General features: G+C 41.7%; 1 protein-coding gene and 1 long non-coding RNA gene across 7 annotated transcripts in view; one reads left to right on the top strand and one right to left on the bottom strand.

Moving 5' to 3' along the window:
- Nucleotides 1-2,087: 2,087 nt before the first annotated feature.
- On the bottom strand, nt 2,088-9,033 carry LOC103784589 (uncharacterized). Of its 2 annotated transcripts, XR_004670530.3 has the most exons (4): nt 8,898-9,033; nt 8,438-8,525; nt 5,384-5,501; nt 2,088-3,244 (listed from the first exon to the last, which is right to left on the bottom strand). It is a non-coding gene; the product is annotated as an uncharacterized LOC103784589 (long non-coding RNA). The 2 variants fall into 2 exon arrangements; XR_610271.4 differs by lacking the exon at nt 2,088-3,244 and having other exon boundaries at nt 3,561-5,501.
- Nucleotides 9,034-9,337: 304 nt separating this feature from the next.
- ZNF445 (zinc finger protein 445) overlaps nt 9,338-23,502 on the top strand; it is a 40,299-nt gene continuing 26,134 nt past the window's right edge. For 2 of the 5 annotated variants that reach the window (XM_063602763.1, XM_055109758.2), the window contains exon 1: nt 9,436-9,516. The gene's annotated coding sequence lies outside the window, so the exon portion shown is untranslated. Of the gene's footprint in view, nt 9,517-23,502 lie in introns of all 5 variants that reach the window. The other 3 variants (XM_057301699.2, XM_008961515.5, XM_008961516.5) reach the window with 2 other exon arrangements.

Raw genomic sequence — 23,502 nt, 5'->3', positions numbered from 1 at the left:
AAAAACAAAAAAAATCCTGAAACTATTAAGTGATTATAGCAAGGTTGCAGGATACAAGGTTAATGTACAAAAGTCTGTCAATTCCTTATATATCAGCAATGAACAAGTAGAATTTGAAATTTAAAACACAAAACTCCGTCTCAAAAAAGAAAATTATACAAAATTAGCCAGGCGTGGTGGTGCATGCCTGTAATCCCAGTTACTCCGGGGGCTGAGGCAGGAGAATTGCTTGAACCCAGGAGGCGGAGGTTGTGGTGAGCCAAGATCGCGCCATTGCACTCCAGCCTGGGCAACAAGAGTGAAACTGTGTCTCAAAAACAATAAAAAATTACCATTAACATTAGCACCCCCCAAAATGAAACACATAGGTATAAATCTAACAAAATATGTACAAGATCTATATGAGGAAAACTACAAAACTCCAATGAAAGAAGTCAAAGAACTAAATAAATGGAGAGATTTATATTTAGATGTTCATGAATAGGAAGCCTAAATGTTGTCAAGATGCACTTCCTCACAACTTGATCTATAGATTCAATGCAATCCTGATCAAAATCTAAGCAAGTTATTTTATGGATATCAATAAACTGATACCAAAGTTTACATGGAGAGCAGACCCAGAGTAATCAACTTTATTGACATAGAAGAACAAAGTTAGAGGACTGACCCTACTTGAGATCAAGACTTATTATAAAGCTATAGTAATCAAGGTCACGTGGTATTGGTGAAAGAATAAACAACTGGACTAATGGAATAGAATAGAGGGTGTAGAAATAGGTGCACATAAATATAGCCAAGTTATCTATGGCAAAGTTAGAGTAAAGGCAATACAATGCAACAAAGTTGTCTTTTCACAGATGGTGCTAGAACATATGGACATCCACATGCCAAAAACAATTTGAATCTAAGGCTGGGCGTGGTAGCTCATGCCTGTAATCCCAGCACTTTGGGAGGCTGAGGCCAGCAGATCACGAGGTCAAGAGATCAAGACCATCCTGGCCAACATGGTGAAACCCCATCTCTACTAAAAATAAAAAAAATAGTTGGGTGTAGTGGCGCACACCTGTAGTTCCAGCTACTCAGGAGGCTGAGGCAGGAGAATCACTTGAACCTGGGAGGCGGAGGTTGCAGTGAGCCAAGATTGCGCCACTGCACTCCAGCCTGGTGACAGAGTGAGACTTCGTCTCAAAAAATTAAAAAAAAAATAATTTGAATCTAGAAACAGATCTTACACTCTTCACAAAAATCAAGATGAACCATACACCTAAATGTAAACCACAAAACTAGAACACTCCTAGAACATAGGAAAATATCTAGATGACCTTGGATAGGTCTAATGACTTTTCAGATACAACACCAAAAGCACAATAATGAAAGAAATAATTGATGAGCTAGATTTTGTTAAAATTAAAAACTCTGCTCTGCAAAAGTTACTGTCAAGAGAATGAGAAGGCAGGCCCCAGACTGGGAGAAGATGTTTGCAAAAGACATAAAAAGAACTGTTATCCAAAAAATATGGAGAACTCTTAAAACTCAACAATAAGAAAATGAACAACTCAACTTAAAAGATCAACAAGGCCAGGCGTGGTGGCTCATGCCTGCAATCCCGGTACTTTGGGAGGCTGAGGCAGAAGGATCATTTGAGCCCAGGAGTTCAAGACCAGCCTGGGCAACATAGTGAAATCTCCCATCTCTAAAATAAATAAATAAATAATTTAAAAAATCACCAAAACCTGAACACACACCTTGCCAAGAAGGTATGAAGATGGCAAGTATGCATATGAAAAGATCTTCAGCATCATATGTTGTTAGGGAATCGCAAATTAAAATCACAGTGAGAGGAGACACTGTGACACACCTATTCTGGATCTAAACACTGACAATACCAAATGATGGTGAGGATACTAGCAAATAGAAGCTCTCACTCATTGGTGGTGGGAATGTAAAATGGTACCGTAACTTTGGAAGACAGTTTGGCTGCTTTCTTATAAAACCAAAAATACTTCACCATCTGATCCAGCAATTGTACTCCTTGGTATTTACCCAAATGAATTGGAAATTTATGTCCACACAGAAACTTGCACACAGATGTTTATAGCAGCTTTATTCATAACTGACAAAAGTTGGAAGCAACCAAGGTATCTTTCAGAGGCTAAGTGGTTAAATAAACTGTGGTATATCAGGCAATGGAATATTATTCACTGCTAAAAAGAAATGAGTTATCAAGTCATGAAAAGACATGGAGCCCAGCCTGGGCAACATAGTGAGATCTCGTCTCTATTAAAAATAAAAAAATAAAATTAGCTGGGTGTGGTGGCATATGCCTGTAGTCCTAGCTACTCAGGAGGCCAAGACAGGAGGATTGCTTGAGTCCAGGAGATCGAGGTGGCAGTGAGCTATGATTGTGCTACTGCACTCCAGCCTGGACAACAGAACAAGACTCTGTCTCTCAAAAAAAAAAAAAAAAAAAGACACAGGAAAGGTCAATCTGAAAAGACTGCATACTGTGTGATTTCAACTGTATGACCTTCTGGAAAAGGCAAAACTATGGTAAAAAGATCAGTGGTTGCCACAGGGAGGAGGGAGGGATGAATAAGGAGAGCACAGAGGATTTTTAGGGCAGTGAAACTATTCTGTATAATACTATTTTATGGTTATCAGTAAACTGATTCCAAAGTTTACATGGAGGGCAAAAGACCCAGAGTAGTCAACTCAGTGTTGAAGTAGAAGAACAAAGTCAGAGGACTGACTATACTGGACTTTAAGCCTTACTATAAAGTTATAATGATCAAGACCATCCTCCTGCCTCAGCCTCCCAAGTAGCTGAGACTACAGGTGTGCACCACCACACTATTCTGGAAACTATTCCATATGACACAGAATACATGTATGTGGATACATGTATTTATACATTTGTCAAAAACCATAGAATGTATAACACCAAAAGTGAACCTCAATATAAAGTCTTGGCCTGGCGTGGTGGCTCATGCCTGTAATCCCAGTACTTTGGGAGGCTGAGGCAGGTGGATTGTTGAGTCCAGCAGTTTGAGACCAGCCAGGGCAACATAGCAAAACCTTGTGTCTACAAAAATACAAAAAAAATAGCCAGGTGTAGTGGCTTGCACCGGTAGTCCCGGCTACTCAGGGGCTGAGGTGGGAGGATCGCTTGAGCCTGGGAGGTCAAGGCTGCAGTGAGCTGTGTGATTGTACCACTGCACTCCAACCTGGGCAACAGAGTGGGACCCTGAAAAACCAAAAACAAAACCAAACAAACAACAACAACAAATATATATGTGTGTATATATATAACATATATTTGTGTATATTATATCTAATATATATCATATATAATATATATTATATATTATATCATATATATTATATATTATATCATATAATATATATTATATCATATATAATATAATATATTATATTATATATAATATGTATTATATTATATATTATATATAATTATATATTATATATTATATAATATTATATTTTATATATTATATTTTTTATATATTATATTATATATTATATATGTTTTATATACACACACACACACATATTTGGCTGTAACTAATGTACCACTGTGGTTTGGGATGTCTATAGGGGGAGGTTATGTGTGTATGGAAACAGAGTGAATTGGGAACTCTCTGTTCTTTGTGTTCAATTTTGCTGTGAACCTAAAACTGCTCTAAAAAATCAGGGTTGTCCAGGTGCAGTTGTTCATGCCTGTAATCCCAGCACTTGTGGAGGCTGAGGAGAGTGGATTGCTTGAGCCCAGGAGTTTGAGACCAGCCTTGGCAACATGGTGAAACCCCATCTCTACCAAAAATACAAAAATTAGCCAGTCTCATAACCTGGTCTCAAAATAAATAAATAAATAGATTTAAAAAATAAGGGTTATTAATTTTAAAAAGTGATAGGAAGATTCTGTGAGCAAACCTAATCCATAGGGGTTGTTCAGGCCCCATCAGACCCAGCTTTGCCTCCAAATTCAGGGCGGATGGTGGTCTGCTAGATTCAGTATGCTTTATCTGCTATTTCAGCAGCCAAGCAAGGGTCAGTGGGTAAACTGCTGGGAAAGACAGTCCTGCACAGCCTGTCAAACCTTGCAGTTTCAAAGAATGTGCCTCGGGCTTGGAACTTTTACTTACATGGTGATAAAGAGCCTCCACACCCTGTGCTGGGCTCACTGCCCTGTTTGGCAATATCTTTTCCTGTTCCAGGTTTGACATGTACTTCTTTGTTCTGCTTAAACATGTGCATCATATGGTACCAGCCCAACCCCACTGCTGTATCTGTTCTCAGTGGGAAGGGAATGGGGTCCCTCCCAGGCAACACACAAAGAGTGTATGCAGACCATCTGTCTGTCCTGGTTGCAGGGCAAGTCCCACTGGCCATGGGGAACCAATGCTCCCTATTGAAGCTGATCTTACTCTGTCTCTTCTCTGTGTGAGTAAAATGTTCCATCCAGTGCTTGTGTAAGTCTTGTCTTTCTTGACAACCCCCAAACCTTCAAACCCTGCAGTGGCTTAACATCGTAGGACTGCTGGTTTTGGTGGTACTCATTTTTATGCTCTGATGTCCTCTACCCAGTGGGACTTCTCTGTTGGAGGTGGAAACAGGTGTCAGTTGCTTGACACCTGGTGACTGATATACCCCAGGTCGGGAACAGTATCTAGCACATAGTGCATAATCAGTAAATTCTTTGTGAATGGAAGAATGAATGAGTATAGATAGATGTGGCTTCCAGTACCCATACTGACACTTCCTACTTCTTTCTTCAGATAGAGAATAAGGAAAGCAGGAGGAGCAGGTTTGCCTGGGGCACAGGTGGTGAGTGAGTTGTTGGTGCCATTGGAATGATAACACATCATGAACTAATTCTATTAGTTGTCTCAAGTCTTGGAACTTCCACCTCCAGACTTTTTTTTCTTTTCTTTTCTTTTTTTTTTTTTTTGAGACGGAGTCTTGCTCTGCCGCCCAGGCTGGAGTGCAGTGGCGTGATCTCGGCTCACTGCAAGCTCCGCCTCCCGGGTTCACGCCATTCTCCTGCTTCAGCCTCCCGAGTAGCTGGGACTACAGGCGCCCGCCACCACGCCCAGCTAATTTTTTTGTATTTTTAGTAGAGACGGGGTTTCACCGTGTTAGTCAGGATGGTCTGGATCTCCTGACCTCGTGATCCGCCCGCCTCGGCCTCCCAAATTGCTGGGATTACAGGTGTGAGCCACTGTGCCTGGCCTCAGACTTTCTATAAGAGAGCTTTGCTCCCTCATGGGCTCTTGTAATGCCAAAGCTTTGCTTTCTAAGCCTGTCTGTGATACAGACTTATTACAGAAATCAAAGCTAACATGATTGTTTTCTTTCCCCTTACATTCTTTCTCTAATAAGGCCAGCACCCTCTCCTCTCTTCTGCTTCTCTCTCTCTCTCTTTTTTTCTCTCTCTCTTGGCAATGGGTGTCAGTGAACAGGAGGAGGATCACTTCAGGGCCCTGAGGAAAAATAAAATTTTGAAGATTATTTAGTGATGTGATAAAAAACACTTGACATTAGAATGGCAAGTGAAAAAAAGGCAGGACAGAAGCAGTTGTCAAAAGATGAAATTATGACAAATTTAGTTTGAAGACTGAATTAGGCCAGGTGCAGCGGCTCACGCCTGTAATCCCAGCACTTTGGGAAGCTGAGGTGTGTGGATCACCTGAGATCAGGAGTTCAAGGCCAGCCTGGCCAACATGGTGAAACCCTGTCTCTACTAAAAATACAAAAATTAGCTGGGTGTGGTGGTGGGCGCCTGTAATCTCAGCTACTCAGGAGGCTGAGGCAAGAGAATCACTTGAACCCAGGAGGCAGCGCTTGCAGTGAGCTGAGATCGTGCCACTGCACTCTAGCCTGGTGACACAGCGAGACTCCGTCTCAAAAATAAATAAATAAATAAATAACTAATAAAGACCAAATTAGGTTTTGTTAGTGATTCTAGATTCGGGCAACATCTCATTCTATAAAATAGAACGGGTATTCTGATAAGCTGAACAGAGGAGATTGGCTTTATAAGCAGAAAAAGGCCAAAGAAAGCAAAAATAGGGAACCAAAAGCAGACTGGTTGGCATTAGTTATTTCAGATTACTTTCCTTGTAAGGATTAAAGCAGAGGGGCCTTCGTTATCATGCCAGCTAAATCTGGCCTGTTTGAGGATTTGGCTATTATCACAATAGAAACCTCCTAAGGGCCTGGGTTAGACATAGAGAAGATTGATTAGTCAACAAATGTTTATTGAGTACATACTATGTAGTCAGTGCTGTTCTAAGTACTTGAGGTATAGCAATGCATAAAAACAAAGATTCCATAGTTTTTCTTCCTCATGGCTATGGCCTGACTCAAAGATTCTTTCACCCCCTCCATTACCAATAAAGTTTAAATTCGTGTATATTCTCTCCTGGCTTCCTGATCCTCTCTCTTTCTCTACTTTTATGTTCAGATGCAAGGAATATCCTCTGCAGAAAAAGATGGAGGGTGGAGGAGGGAGTTGAGTTCAATTTTTCATTTTAAGTCCTTCATTAGTACTAAATGCATCAGTATTTCTTTGATATAAATGATAATTTTAAAATTCATTTAAAGTTGGATCACCTTCTAAAATCTCATTAAAATGTATTTTTCAATATCTTAGAATTAGAGGCAGAAGGGGGAATTCAGAGAAGATTAATTATATGATATAATATGTAATATATTTCAAATGGCCACAATTACACATAATTTAACTGCTTAAACATTTGTTTTATGTTTTTCTTATAGAAGAGTACACTATTCCAATGGATCACAGTAATCACCATCCTCAGATACATTGCTCTATTTTATTTTCATCCTAATATTTCAACCTGCCTCCTTCAAACTACAGAGAAGGGGCTGAGTTTGAGGCCAGAAAAGGAGTGAAAATCCTACCAGGCCAATTTGTTTGCCCACAACTGATTCTTAGTTTTAACATCTTATCTCTTTTCTCAAGTCACATTCCAGATCCCCATCTCAACACCCCAATTTTTTCTTCCCCATTTCAAAATAAGAAGAAAAAAATTAAGGAGGAAATTTCCCCCTTCTGTTTGAAAGGCAGAATCCTGATGCACTTTAAATTCCAAAACAAAGAAGCAAATGAACATGCAATCCTTTAGCATGTGGTTTTTACATGTAGCAAGGAATCAGGGTAAAAGGATAATTATCTACTTCCAGGTTCTCAAATGTTGGAATCATCTAGGGATTTTAAAATCTAGGCTTGTCAGTGTCTCACCCACAAAGATTTGGATTGAATTGATATGAGGTATGGACTTTTTAAAAGCTCTGAGGAGGATTCTAATCTGCAGCAAAGTTAAGAACCACTGATTTACATGCACAGTTCTTTGCTTCTCCAAGTGTGGTCCAAGAACTGCAACATGGGTACACCTGGAAGTTTGTTAAAAATATTCGTTGGTCCCTCCCCAGACCTCCTGAATTTGAATCTACAGTTTAACCAGATCCCAAGTGATTTGTATTCATATGCACATGAGAATTTGAGAATCTTACCTAGGGCTTTTACTAAGCAAACTGCCCCGATCTGAAAGAGTACAGTGCTCAGGAAGTACAGCTAGCAAGAATATGCCTCCTACCAGAAAAGTGAAGAAACCTCATGGTTATAGGCTCGAGTGCTGTGGCACTCGGAGAAATCAGGTATTGGCAGAACTTCAAGATTCAAAAAGCTGTATAGGTCTTAAAATCAGAGCTGCACTCCCAGTGGCTGCTTCCCGAACTTTGCAAGTGCTGGTGAAGCCAATCTGGTTGATCTGTTTGATCACACTAAATGTGGGTGCTATCCATGCTAACCACCTATCACGTTGAAAAACATCCAGTAAGTACATCCCAAACACAGAGAACCTGCTCAAACTCTTCTATGATGGGAAAATTTTGTTCTCAAACAAAACTTGAAAACTCTTCTCACCACTATGGGTGGTTCTGAGTCACTCAAGAACATTATATCGAGTGGAAATTAATGGACAAATTAGGCATTGACAAGCAGTTTCTATTTTCCTTTTTGTATGTGTTGGATATTTTCCAATTGCCCCTCCATATTCAGTCTCAGTCCTCAACCCTGCTGTGACACTTGGGAGACTGAGTTTCCTGGATTGCCCTCTGGCTTCCAGTTGAGTTGGGCCAATGGGAAGCCCTGGCAGGAGATCAGAAGAAAGCTGGGTTCAGGTTATTTATTACCTCAGCTTCCTTTGTGCTGGACTATGGCTTGGATGTAGCCCTCAACTGAAAGCCACAGTTTCTCTCAGATGGCCTGCTCCTAGGGGTGAGAATAGCTTCTAAATGTTGCTAGCCATGGGATTCTGCACCACTCCGTGTTGCATTTCCTTAACCCTGTCCACTTTGTGTAAATCGCCCCTTGTGAACTCTCCCCACTTACCTTGTTTGAATGTGCCATCTGTTTCTCTATCACCTCGTCACCGTCTTCCTGGTGTTCAGGATCTATTCTCTGTTTCCATCTTTGGTGACTGGGGCATTAAAAAGGGGTGGATCAGATGAGTAAAGCAAAGCCTCAGGGCACAGATGGGCATCATCAATGCCCATCTGAAAGATCAATCGTCAACATGTTGCAGCCTGCCACTAGGAAGCACAAACCAGAGGACTACCAGGACAGCAGCTTGTAGCATGCCCTCCAATGGCAGCAGATGGCCTTATGGCTTTGGCTGTGCACCCTCAAGGTTCTCTGGCACTGGCAATAGATGACGTTTGCTCCTACAGGGGGTGGGCAACCTCTCCAGGTTGCTTCACCTCCTCTTCAAGCAGCCCCTCCACCCCCTACCCCCAACCTACTCCTCCCAGATTCCACATATTATTGGGCAATGGCATCATTGTTCACTCACCAGGCGAGCCTAGTTAGAATTCACCCACAGGAGAAAACGAGTGAAGGCCGTGGGAAGCTAAAGTATGGTGCACCTCTGAGCTGGCTATGAACAAGTATTCCTGGGTATGGTGATGATGGGGATGAGCTCGTCTTGGAAAGGCAGGAGTTCTGGCACCTAGCTTCCCGTAGGATCTGGTTCCCCTCTTTGAAGTGTACCCAGGCGAAGAATGAGTGGCTCCCTTAACCCCTTCTCCTGGCCAGGACCAGTCTGCTAGATACTGCTGGCCCTATTTTCACCCCTAGCTTTGGATCCCTTTCTTCCCTGGAGGGAAAGAGGCCTTCAGGGCAGCCCCGCAGACACGACAGGAAGGATGCAAGAAAACAGGCGCGGCTGGGCATCCGAGCGTGGAAGGGAAGTGTCCAACTGAGGGAGGTGAGGGATGTTGGACAAGCCCCGCCGCCCGCCGCATTGGAGCCGGAGAGAAGCAGAGACGTTGGGCCTCCCAGTTTCCTAGAGAGGCCGCGGAGGGCCCCGGGCGCCGACGCGCGTGCGCGACTGGAGCCGCCGGGAGGTAGGCGCGGGACGGGCGGCTGCGGTGGCGGCGGGTGGACCGATTGTCGCTCGGCGGCGGGAGTCGGTGAGAGGCCTGGCGGGGCGCGGGGGTGGGGGTGGCGGCATTGCGGGCGCGGGGCTCCCCGAAGTCCGCGGCATTCTCGGGCCTACCCGGGCGGCGGACGGGGCCCGGCCTGGAGGCTGCGCCCGTGGCGGGGGTCTGGCGGTGGATCCCGCCCCCGCCACGCTGAGGGCGTATCTAGAACCTCTTTGCCTCCCAGGCGTCCGGGGTAGAGAATCTGGAGCCCGGGTTTCTCCGGGCTTTCTCGTTTCATCCAATTCTGCATATAAAGCGTATTTATCAGAGACAATTAGATAACACGGGAAAGTAGAAGAAAAGTAAAAGTAGCCGCAATCCTGAAATCTGTCTCCAGGCCTCCTGACATTTAAAATATCTGTGCATAATTCTGCACACTGACATCCATAAATATATATTACGAAATGAGAGCGTGCTCTTGCTTTTTAAAAAACCTGTTAGTATTATTGTGAGGAAACACTATTGTGCCAAAATACACATAACATTTACCATACAATACATAAACGTTTACCATTTAACCATTTGGAAGTGTGTAATTCGGTGACATTAAGTATATCCATACTACTGCTTTTTAAAAATTATAATCTCCTGAATTTGTAGAATGCATTTGTTCTTATTTTGGCTAAAATTAGTGCTGGCATTATGACACCACTAAAACATTTTTTTTTTTGCGAGGATAATTAAGAAATCGTGTTTGCAGTTTATTTTCTGTAGGAGACACATTTGCATGAAGCTCTAAATGGTGAAGTGACATTTGTGCAGAAAAATAGCAAAATCTTGTTTGTCAGGGTGGTTATCTTTCACAATGAAGTAACTAGTATATAAAATGCAGTTTTTAAACAAAGGCAGAGCTCTAACCTGCAGCGATTGTAGCACACTCTGACTTGCACAGGCCTAAGAGATCAGAGTATTGTCTCCTTCCGAATTTAAAAGTGGTAGACAGGAAAGAATGTTATTCTGTTTCAAACGGCTTGTAGTGCAAAACTAAAAACTCAGTATTAGGTTGGTTGTTTTGCAAGGAAGTGCCAGGGAGTGGTTTGAGCAGTAATTTGATTAAGCAGTTTCAGAGAGCCTCCATGTGTTGTGTGTGTGTGTGCGTGTGTGTGTGTGCATGCATGTGTGTGCATATTCAGGGACCAAAGAATTAGGCTGCTCTTTTATGTTATCTTAATGAAAGGCAGACACATTTTGGTTAGAAAAAAAAAAAAGTCTTACTGTAAGCCGAAAAGATGAGAATGTTTTGAAGATAAACCTCAGTATGCACTTAAAAAGGAAACTGACAAAAAGCATGAAAAATGGCAAGTATTCCACCGGTAGGTTTTCTGTGGCTTCTGGTATCCAGGAAGAATTAGTGCATAAGCAGTCTACGATGTCAGAGAGTAAACTATAGTAAAACATAACACTGTATTTTGCAATTTTCAAGATTTTGTATTAGAAACAATGTGAAAGAGTACATTTCTGTGACTCTCAGGCGAATTGTTAGGTGTTCTGTAAGATTGAATTTATGAATTTCTTTTTTTCCTTCCTATTCTTAAATTTATTTTCTTTTTCCTTGTTTACTTTATTTATTTTATTTTTGAGACGGAGTTTCACTCTTGTTGCCCAGGCTGGAGTGCAGTGGTGCAAACTCGGCTCACTGCAGCCTCCGCCTCCCGGGTTCAAGTGATTCTCCTGCCTCAGCCTCCCAAGTAGCTGGGATTACAGGCGTGTGCCACCACGCCCAGCTAATTTTTGTATTTTAAGTAAAGACGGGGTTTCACCGTATTGGTCAGGCTGGTCTCGAACTCCCGACCTCGGGTGATCTGCCTGCCTCAGCCTCCCAAAGTGCTGGGATTACAGGCGTGAGCCACGGTGCCCGCCTCTTGTTTTATATTACTATGTAGCAGCTGTCACTGTTTAGCATACCACGAATCTGTCTCCTTATAGAAGCCTCAAGGCAGTACTGGAACATACAGTAGGTTCTCAATAAATATATGACAAATTAATGAAAGAAGGAATCCAAATTGGTAGATAAAAATTGACAGTATTAAATGTCCTCGATTTTTAAGAGCCACTTACCAAGTTAATCTTTAATACCTGGCTGAGCATGGTGGCTCATGCCTGTAATCCCAGCACTTTGGGAGGCTGAGGTGGGTGGGTCACCTGAGGTCAGGAGTTCAAGACCAGCCTGGCCAACATGGTGAAACCCCATCTCTACTAAAAATACAAAAAATTAGCTGGGCATGGTGGCGGGCACCTGTAATCCCAGCTACTTGGGAGGCTGAGGCAGGAGAATCACTTGAACCCAGGAGGCGGAGGTTGCAGTGAATGGAGGTCACGCCATCGTACTCCAGCCTGGGCAACAAGAGTGAAACTCCGTCTCAAAAAAACAAAACAAAACCTGTAATACCTAAAATGGAAATAAATCAGATAAAAATGATGATGACTGAATGACTGGAACTTCTCAATGTAAGATAAGACAAACCTTTTTTTTGAGACAGAGTTAACACTCTTTCACCCAGGCTGGAGTGAAGTGGCATGATCTCAGCTCACTGCAACCTCTGCCCCGCCCCATCCCCTTTGAACAATTATCCCTCCTTAGCCTCCTGAGTAGCTGGGATTACAGGCATGCGCCACCACGCCCAGCTAATTTTCATATTTTTAGTCTCGAACTCCTGACCTCAGGTGATCCACCTGCCTCGGCCTTCCAAAGTACTAGGATTACAGGGGTGAGCCACCACGCCTGGCCAGCAAACTTTTTATTTGGAATAATTGTAGACTTTCAGAGTTCTCTTACACCTTTTACCTAGTTTGTCTCAAGTTGCTATCTTGGATTACCATAGTACGTTCATCAAAATTAAAAAATTTACGTTGGTACAGTACTATTAATTAAACTGCAGACTTTTAAAAGTTTATTTAAACATTCTTTTTCTGTTGTAGGATCCAATCTAGAATTCCTCATTACATTTAGTTGTCATGTCTACTTGGTCTGCTTCAATCTGTGACAGTTACTTAGTCTTTCAAAACACTTCTGAAGAAGTGTTTTATATTTGTTTTTTTGTTTGTTCTGTTTTTTGTTTGTTTGAGACGGAATTTTGCTCTTGTTGCCCTGGCTGGAGTGCAATGGCGTGATCTCGGCTCACCGCAACCTCCGCCTCCCAGGTTCAAGTGATTCTCCTGCCTCAGCCTCTCGAGTAGCTGGGATTACAGGCATGTGCCACCAGGCCTGGCTAATTTTGTATTTTTAGTAGAGGCAGGGTTTCACCATGTTGGTCAGGCTGGTCTCAAACTCCCGACCTCAGGTGATCTGCCCACCTCGGCCTCCCAGAGTGCTAGGATTACAGGCATGAGCCACAGTGCCGGCCTTATATTTGTATTTTTATAAAGTCCCTCAATTTGGTTGCATCTCAAGTTTTCTGTCAAGTTTTACCACTGGAACCTTACTGTCTTTCTCCTAGTCATCAGTAATTATTTGGGGGAAGATAGTTTACTACTTTGCATATGAGATGCTGTTTCTCTTTGAACTTTGGTCTAAGTAGCATTCATTGATTGATCTTGCCTGCAGCAATGACTACTGTGATGTTGGGATTTGACTTTCTCTTTCCTTCATTCCTTCTAGGCATTCGTTGGATACTTACATACAATTCTCATTAATTCAAAGTATTCATTGGAATCTTTGTGAGGAAGAGTTGTGCCTTCTCCCCTGTTATTTATTTATTCAATCAGTTATATTATTGTGTGCTTTGGATACTTATTTTATTCTTTGCACTAGAATGCAGTACTGTTGTTATTTTATTGCTGAAATTATTGTAGCTCTTTGACTATTGGGAGCTGTGTCTGTTTGCCCCGATTTTTTATTTTTTTTTAGTCCTTCCTTAGTTTTTGTTTTCTGGCACCCAAAACCCTTATATTTTTCCCTCCCCAGCCTGGCATCAGTCACTTCTCCAAGGATCCCTGTTTGTTGTTGTTGTTGTTGTTTGTTTTAATTGGAGAATAGTATAGTATTTAGAAATCAAATTTTGGGCACTCCCATTATTAGTTTATTTCTTAATTGGTAAATGAATATAAATATTATTTTAAGGCTTTAAATATATACTGAAAGCATTTGTGTGTGTGTGTGTGTGTGTGTGTGTGTGTGTGTGTGTGTGTGTGGAGTTTCACTCTCGTTGCCCAGGCTGGAGTGCAGTGGCATGATCTCGGCTCACTGCAACCTCCGCCTCCTGGGTTCAAGCGATTCTCCTGCCTCAGCCTCCCAAGTAGCTGGGATTACAGGCATGCAGCACCATGCCGGCTAATTTTTGTATTTTTAGTAGAGACGGGGTTTCTCCATGTTGGTCAGGCTGGTCTTGAACTCCCAACCTCAGGTGATCTCGCCTCAGCCTCCCAAAGTGCTGGGATTACAGGTGTGAGCCACTGCGCCCGGCCTGCATTTTTTCTTAAGTGGTGATTATCTTAGAAACCTGTTTGCTTAATATCAGTTTATATACCTTCTATACACTTACACTGGTAGGAAAACACAAAAATAAGAGACTAGCTCATGGGGACATTAAAAGGAAAACAAAGAAATTACATTGGCCATGAGGTGAAGAAACAATGTAACAGAAGAAAATCTCCTTGAAAAATATCAAGATCTTGGTTGGAAGTTTCCCTGTTCTTTTCAAAGCCATTTTCTTTGCGGGAATGAAACTGGGTTAAGGTATAAAGCTCTCGGGGGAGAGTCCTGAGAATAAGATCCAGCTCATGTTCCTTCCCAGTTCTGAGTGTAATTGTGATATAATCTCAGCAAGAAGATAAATGAAGCTTTTCTTCTATGCTTAAAAGCTAGTTGGGACTTGGGAGAAGCCTGTGGCATTAAGATACCTGAATTTCATTGGCGGGCTCAGCTGTCTGCTGGGGTAGCTGTATGTTCACTATGCTCTGGGTCTTTCATTCAGAGTTTGAGAGGCCCGTGAGGTCTTTATTCATGTTCATGATTGCAGAGGCTGAGCTAACCTTTCTTTGACTCAAGGACTGGAATCCTCACTATATTCACAGGCATTCGCCCTGAATTTTCTGTCAGTCTTCTCATCACCTCTTTACAAATACATTACTGCCAGGCAAGGTGGCATGCGCCTGTAATCCCAGCTACTCAGAAGGCTGAGGCAGAAGAATTGTGTGAGCCCAGGAGTTCAAGACCAGCATGGGCAATATAGTGAAACCCTTGTTCCCTCGTCCTCCTCCAAAAATCTGGAAGTTAGCTGTTGTAGGGGGGAAAAAAAAGTCACTGACCCTTTTGGACATTTGTGCAGCAGCTGCTTCAGAACAGTCCTGCTTGGAGACTTATTTTTGGAGCTAATTTGACTGTGGGTGTCAATTTCCTGAGATTGGTCAGTGCCATTTATATTTTTCACTGGGTACATTTCTTAGAAGTGTTTCTGTCTGGCCTCAATTTCTTTCTCTTTAACTTAATTGCCAGATTTATCTTCATCTTTAGCAGCATTTTGGTTCTTTTCATACTTTGGTTTTCTTTCTCTTCTGTCTGTTCTGCAAGCTTGGCCATGAAAGTCTCTCTTCTTTTTCTGTTTTTCAGCTTTCTCCTGATCAGGTGTTTCTCCTTCCCTTTTGTGCTGCTGGCACGCACCGAGGCTGGAGCCTGCTCCTCTTGGTCCTGAAGCTCCCACTGCTTCTCAGTCTTCGAGTCTCCTTTTATAGGCCTTCATTTATTTACTTTATTTCTTCTTTCATTTTCCCTTTTTTTTTTCCTTTGAATACTTATTCTTACTCCACTCCCCTTTTTCACAGCAAGGCTTCAGTTCTCTGCCAGAACTGTAGCAGCTTCCTCAGCATGTGTGATCCCTAATGTAGCTCTTTTCTTGCCTCTTCTTGGCCCATAGAGTAGGGCTGTAGTTTCTTTTTTATCCCTGGATGATTGCATGCCTTCTAGTGTGAGTCTTCTTTACATCTTAGTTTACTGTCATTTCTTTTGACAGTATTAGCAGCACTTGCTGAGAGCAGAGGACATTGGATAGGTATTAGTTTAGAGCAAATGTAGAAGGTGGTGGCTCTGTTTTAATTTCATAAGTGTCACTCCTTTTACATTTGCTTCACAGTGGTGGGAGATGGAAGGGGTCAGCATTTTCAGGGGATATGACCTTCATCTGTGACTTTGTGCACAGGGTAGTGGGGCCACTTTGCAACAAGTTCTGAGACCTGTTGTCCATCTCACACTTTCTGTGGACACTCCAGTTCTTCTCTCATGAGTCTTTAGTTTGTCAGTTCAGTGGCTATTTATGGGCATATTTGGATCCTGGAGTAGATTGATGGCTGTTACTGATGGATCTTTTCCACCAATAATGTCTGGGTACTTTTACTTCTAGATAAAGAAGCTTTTAGGGACAAGAAGATACTGATGAGATTGCTCTCTAGACTGGACCAAGAGTCATATTAGAGAAATTCTGGATGCAGGTGATCTGTACAGAGTCAGCTGATCCTGTGTCTGTGGAACATTAATGGCAGCACTGCTTGTATTTCTCTTTTTCTTCAACTTTTATTTTTTTTCTTCCATTGTTGCTGGCTACTCCTTTTCTTTGTTTCTGTTTTCTTTCTGGATAGGTTTTTTGTTTTTGTTTTGTATGTTGTGTTTTGGTAGCATTTTGCTCTTCTTGTTCTCTACCTCACTTGCCTGTTTTTTTCCCTCCTTACATCTGTTCAACTGGAGAACATCCTTTTGTAGTTGCTTGAGCTGAAGCCATGGTTTGTACTCAAGTCTCCCCTCAAGAATGTGCTGTCCCTTCTACTGTGCATCTGCCATCTTCAATCCTACGAGTTGCTACTGAATTGCTTTGCTTCTTAAGAGAATTATTGATCACTTTGCTGTTTATAAATGTAATGGGTAACAATTTAGGCAACATAGGCAAATAAGGAAGGAGAGCCCTTTCATCCCACCTCCCAGAGGAAATCATGGCTAAAAATACTTTGGTAGTGAGGCTTAGGAGCTTTTATGTGCATATGTAAACTGCTTTACTTTTCATTTGCTTTAAAACATAAATGACAGTATAACTATGCTTTCTAATAATTGCTTTTCAATTTTCTTTTCTCTTAGGAAATAGAAGACAAAAAAATATAAAGTTGCTTTTAAATGCAATTCTCTATCTTCCTACCCCCACCACCAGTAAGAGTTTTTGTGAATCCTTCCAGGCTTTTAAAATTTCTTTGAGTAGTTATAGGTACATTCACATACATGTGTATACAGTCACACACACACACGGTTGTACTTTTTTTTTCACAATTCGTATTTAGGATGTGCTTTCAAACTTAGCACATATTTTTGTTATTGTTGGGAAAAGCAGTCATGCACAGTTTCTCTCTCCTTACTTGGCTGTGTAGGAGTGTCCTTGGACGCCAGGCATTGTGGCTCATGCCTGTAATCCCAGTGCTTTGGGAGGCCAAGTCAGGAGGCTCTCTTGAAGCCAGGAGTTTGAGACTGGCCTGGGCAACATAGTGAGACCCTATCTGTTGAAAAAAGTCAGGCAGAGTGAGGGTGGCACATGTCTGTAGTCTCAGCTCTTCAGGAGGTTGAGGTGGGAGGATCACTTGAACCCAGGAGTTTGAGGCTGCAGTGAGCTGTGATCGTGCTGCTGCACTCCAGCCTGGATGACAGAGTGAGAAAAAAGAGTGGCCTCGGGCCTGAGACATTTCCTTACAAGGGCGAAAGAGTCCTCACAACCTTTGCTGGGTTTAACATCTTGTGAGGGACTATCTTGTTTTTCTGTACTTGATGTACTCCTTTGTTTTTTTTTTTTTTGTTGTTGTTTTGTTTTGTTTTTGTTTTTGAGATGGAGTTTTGCTTTGTCACCCAGGCTGGAGTGCAGTGGCACGATCTTGGCTCACTGCAACCTCTGCCTCCTGGGTTCAAGTGGTTCTCCTGCCTCAGCCTCCTGAGTAGCTGGGATTACAGGTGTACGTCTCCACGCCTGGCTAATTTTTGTATTTTTAATAGAGATGGGGTTTCGCCATGTTTGCCAGGCTGTTCTCAAACTCCTGACCTCAGGTAATGCGCCAGCCTTAGCCTCCCAAAGTGCTGGGATTACAGGTGCAAGCCACCATGCCAGGCCTCCTTTGTTCTGTTTCTGAGTGCATGAATCAGCAGCCGTCATTCATGTTCCTATCTTTCTTCATTTCAGACCCCACAGAGGAGGGGTTAAGGTCTTTCTACTGCAATATGAAGCATGTATACACACACCACCTGTGTAGACTGTGGAGTGGTTCTGCTGGCCACGAGGGACCAACACATTGCAAGTGGCTGGATCTTGTGAACCCTCCGTCTCCATAAGTAAACATTGTACCTCTTGAGCTTGGTGGGGGTGGTGTCTTTTCTCAGTGATCTCAAGTCATACACTGTCTCTTCCTTGGGTGACACCTAGTTGCCTTGTAACTTTGGCTACAGAGCCTTATCACCTGGCGTACAGTAAAGCAGTTATGTTGATGTATAACAATTCTAGTACATTCCTTTTAGGTGTGTGAGTATTTCATCCTATAAAATGCTTTTTTTTTTTTTTTTTTTGAGACAGACTCTCACTATCCTCCCAAAATACTGGAATTACAGGCATGAGTCACTGCACCTGGCCAAATGCTACACTTTTATAACCTCCCAAGAGGTTCACCTTGCCTGCTGCCTAGACAGAGCTGATTCATCAAGACGGGAATTGCAATAGAGAAAGAGTAATTCACGCAGAGCCGGCTGTGTGGGAGACTGGGGTTTTATTATTACTCAAAGCAGTCTCCCCCAGCATTTGCGGAGCAAAGTTTTTAAGGATAACTTGGTGGGTTGGGGGAAGCCAGTGAGCCAGGAGTGCTGATTGGTCAGAGATGAAATCATAGCGAGTCACAGCTGTCGTCTTGTGCTGAGTCAGCTCCTCGGGGGGAGGGGGTGGGGGGGTGGGGGCGGGCCACAAGATCAGATGAGCCAGTTTATTGATCTGGGTTGTGCCAGCTAATCCATCAAGTGCAGGGGCTGCAAAATATCTCAAGCACTGATCTCAGGAGCAGTTTAGGGAGGGTCAGAATCTTGTAACCTCCAGCTGCATGACTCCTAAACCATAATTTCTAATCTTGTGGCTAATGTTAGTCCCGCAAAGGCAATCTAGTCTCCAGGCAAGAAGGAGATCTGCTTTGGGAAAGATCTGTTACTGTCTTTATTTAAACTATAAACTGTAAGTTTCTCCCAAAGTTAGTTCAGCCTGTGCCCCGGAATGAACAAGGACAGCTTGGAGGTTAGAAGCAAGATGGAGTTAGTTAAGTTAGATCTCTTTCACTGTCTCAGTCATAATTTTGCAATGACAGTTTCAGTCCCTCCCTTTGGATTTTATAACACCTTAATAAGGTGTAGGTTATGAAGGTGGGAAAAGGCTGTTGATTGCTCTGGCTTCTTCCTGCTGACAGGGGACATAGTGGGAATGGGAGTGAACCCCAGCGTGAGAAGAGTGGAACTGCTTTGCAACTGTCTGAGTGTACTCACGCAGGCTTGGCCAGGCGTTCATGGCTTGCATGGCTAGAACATTAGTATTTTCATCTGTAATTTTACTGCAGTATTTAAGTGAAACAGCCTACTATAAGGTAAATAATGAGTTCTAGGATGAGGAGTACAATTCCCAATTTTAAAAGCAAAGATTTGAAAGTATTAGTTTGGGGACTTCTAACCCACAAAGAATTTAGAATTTTGTTTAAACTGCAGAAAAAAACCCTCAAGAACAGCTACAATATTGTACTATAGTTTTTCTTTCGAAGCATAATTTTCTCTCTCCAGTCCCCATTTTTATTAAAAACAAATCATGATAGGACTGATTTGTTTACAAAATAAACTTTAGTCTTACTGTGCTTGGCCTGATTATTTGCATAAAGTGCAGCAAGAATAATTATTTTTCACTTAGGCTTTTTAAGTTGGCTTTGATAGAACTCTGTTCCATGAAGAATCTCAGATAAGACTTTTTAAAAGCCGAGCCCAGCTGTGGATTTGTACTCTCAAATACCTATGAGTTGGGCAAATTTCTCTCCTCTTGAGGTCCCAAGATAACTTGGGGTTCCTGGGCCTGTTAGCAAGTGACATTCTTTACTTACCACGGGTTGTCAGGAAGCTTGTACAGAGACTCTGTGTGGACAAGGTATGAGGCCAGATTCCCCAACAGGCTTTAATTGGCTCTATAAGTCAACTTTGATTCTTTAAAGGAAGCATGATTTCTCCAGCTGTGTCCTGTTACAAAAGAAAACAGATTCTTATTGCACTAAAGCAATGAACTATACTGCCATAAATTGAGAATATTCACATATAGTTTCCAAATTCTGGATAAATCAGGTAGAAAGGAACAAATATGCTCCAAATTTTGTTCACAGGATTATATTTTACTTGTTAAAAGTTGCAAATAGCTCTAAAGAAACAAGTTATCTTAACTCTGAAAACAAAACGTTTAGCAATGTTTAACACATTAGCTTTCCATGAGAGTCCTAGAAGCTTGTTTTATTCTCTATTCCAATAGCACAATTTTTAAAGTTATCTGAGACTGGCACTTAGAGTCCTATATCTGATTATAAACTGCCTTTTGAAAAGGACCAAAGCAAGACAAAATACCTGTGGATGACAAAAGTGTATAGCCACTATGAAAGCTACAATTGACTAGGAATTTTGGTTACTTCTGTGGCATACAGCAATTTTACATAACAATTATAATAATGTACACTAAATTATGTCAACATTATAGAAGTTTCCCATAATTTTGGAACACATACTGATAACATATTTAAACAAATACAGTCCAAAGTAAACCAAACACCATTCATCTATTTGAAAGTGTTTATTCTAATGTTACAATCTCCAGAGTTAATCAGAATCCTGCATTTAAGAGCACCTGTTAAATTTTATACCTGATTATAAAACCATCTTTTAAAGAGGACCAAAACGAGACAATTGTCCGTGGATGACAAAAGCATTTTAGGGCAGCCACAGTTAAAGACACGATTGACAAGGAAATTTGCCACCTCCATGGCATACAGTGTGTTAACATAATTATAATTATTACTGATAACATATACTGAGTCATATTAGAATTATAAGGGTTTTACATAATTTCAGAACATATACTAATAACACACTTACACAAATGTAGACCAAAGAAAGCCAAACACCATTTCATATTTGACAATGCTTCCTGTATGATTTTTGCACCAAATAAGCCAAGTGTCATTTTTGGACTTTAGAGGACCTAATATCTAAAATATTAGGTTAGAAAGAGACATAATTTATAATTTGATTTTGGAAAGTTTGTCAAGTAGCAAAGGTTTAAAACACTGGATATCACAAAATAGAATCCCAGGTCACCATAAATCATTCTTTGGCCAAAATGATAACTCCAAAAAAAAATTTTTTTTAAGAAGAAAAACCTTTACTCTGATAGAGGAGACTTAGCTTTCCAAAGAATACCCAGTGAAGATAGCTTGAGGCCAACTGAATCTCTCTTCTCTCCATTTTTTCCCTGCCATTTACCCAAAGGAGAAAACAAGACCCTTTTATTATCTTTTAACATTACTTAAAAATCATCTTCAAAAGAGAAAACCAAATTTCATGTTTGCATTAATGCATCTTTAATGTTAAAGCTAGTTTGTTTGTTTGTTTTGTTTTTTGGGTTTTTTTGAGACGAAGTCTTACTCTGTAGCCCAGTCTGGAGTGGCATGGCATGATCTCGACTCACTGCAACCTCCGCCTCCCAGGTTCAAGCGATTTGCTTGCCTCAGCCTCCAGAGTAGTTGGGATTACAGGCGCGCGCCATTGCACCCGGCTAATTTTTTGTATTTTTAGTAGAGATGGGGTTTCATCATGTTGGCCAGGCTGGCCTTGAACTACCAACCTCAGGTAATCCTCCTGCCTCGGCCTCCCAAAGTGCTAGGATTACAGGTGTGAGCCACCACGCCCAGCCTAAAGCTAGTTTTTTAAATAAAAGTTTATATCTCTATCCAGTTTTAGTTAGTTTGACCATAAGGTAAGATTTTCATAAACTTTTTAGACCCCTTTACAATTTTCCATCAAACAGCAGATCAATTTTCTAAGAAAACCCTGTTATTCGGACACTTGGGCCCAGATTTTGGCTCCACATCAGTATCATTTTAATTTTTTAACCTGTGGAAAACTAAATAATTTCTTTTAAATCTTAGCCAACTTGTTTATACCCACATAATTTTTACAAGATCAACCCTTTACAAACCCTTTTGACTTTGCTTAAACCTTCAGTTTTGTTCCATTCCTCTTTTAGGTTAAGACAATCCTTAAAACCTTCTGAAATAGACAAAATTACATTCTTTAACAAAAGCCATATTCCCATGCCTTCTTATAATCTTTTACCGAAAACACATTTCCTACACACCTTGTATGTAAAACTATTTCTCCAGTGGTCGCAATTAAATGTTACAATGTTAACTCTTAGCAAATTTTATTTTTAGTGAAAAACCTGATAAGTAAGCGATTTTTTTTTTTTTTTTTTAGGCGGAGTCTCACTCTGTCGCCCAGGCTGGAATGCAGTGGTGTGATCTCGGCTCACTGCAACCTCCGCCTGCCGGGTTCAAGCAATTCTGCTGCCTCAGCCTCCCGAGTAGCTGGGACTACAGGCGCATGCCACCATGCTCAGCTAATTTTTAGTAAGAGACGGGGCTTCACCATGCTGGCCAGGCTGGTCTGGAACTCCTGACATCATGATCTGCCCACCTCGGCCTCCCAAAGTGCTGGTATTACAGCCGTGAGCCACTGTGCCCAGCTTGGGGTGGAGCCTAGGATATCAGACAGAAATGATGATAAGGTCTGACTCTTTTTAGCATAGCCAACGGGCATGGCTCTCCATATGTCCCAAGGCCTTATCTGTAATCTAATGCTCCAAAATCTGTAATCTAATGAACAATTCTCAGAAGTCAAAGAAACAATTTGACCTTAAAGCATTTGGCAAATCTGATAATCTTAATTTAGACCAAATGTTTCCATTTTCAAGACATTTTATTTTATCAGTCTTTAAAACTGTCTTCTAAAAGAATACTAAAGCCACATGAACAAAAAGGCATTAAAAGTTTCTATTTTTCTGACAAAATATTTGATTTAAGCGTTTACTTTCCTAAGCCAATCAGAGCTCTTTTGTATATAAACATACAACATATAGAAATACACAGAAGATTCAGCCCTTGTAAGATTTTTCATTTGCCAGTTTCTTTATTGGATTACTGGCTTCAGAATTGAGCCCTTGGAGGAACAGGGCCAGGAAAACATGTATTTCTAGGGCCACATAAGCAGCAAATAAGCAGCTGAAGGCAAAGACAGATCCCCAAAATTAAGGGTGCCTTTTTATACTGGATCCTGGATCCCCAAAAGAAGGGAAATACTACAGGAGAAGACAGTGCAGTGCTGCTGCTGCTGTTTTTTTTGTTTGTTTGTTTTTTGAGATGGAGTCTCACTGCGACATCCAAGCTGCAGTGCAATGGTACGATGTCAGCTCACTGCAACCTCCACTTCCCAGGTTCAAGCGATTCTCCTGCCTAAGCCTCCCAAGTAGCTGCGACTACAGGCACGCACCACTACGCCTGGCTAATTTCTGCATTTTAGTAGAGACGAGGTTTCACCGTATTGGCCAGGCTGGTCTTGAACTCCTGACCTCAAGTGATCCGCCCACCTCAGCCTCCCAAAGTGCTGGGATTACAGGCATGAGCTACCATGACCAGTCGACAGTGCAGTGCTTCTACGCTGCATTTCATTGCAAGGCAACCCAAACCCAATTATCCCATTTTGTAATCAGCCCATCTCTTGTGGGAGTCTCATCTCCCAGTTCTGGGTGGGGATGTTTCCTTATCTTCCAGGTGGCCAAGAGCATGCTTTTCTGATCCAAGTGTGCAGAGTCAAGTATCCCTCCATAACTACTCTTAGCCATCCCTTAAAGTATATTTCCTACCTAGTTATTACACACCAAAGCTCTCTCATAATGCGAAGTAATT

The sequence above is a fragment of the Pan paniscus genome, chromosome 2 (genome assembly GCF_029289425.2).
Source record: "Pan paniscus chromosome 2, NHGRI_mPanPan1-v2.0_pri, whole genome shotgun sequence".
Classification (NCBI taxonomy): domain Eukaryota; kingdom Metazoa; phylum Chordata; class Mammalia; order Primates; family Hominidae; genus Pan; species Pan paniscus.
This window is presented reverse-complemented; position numbering and strand designations above follow the sequence as displayed.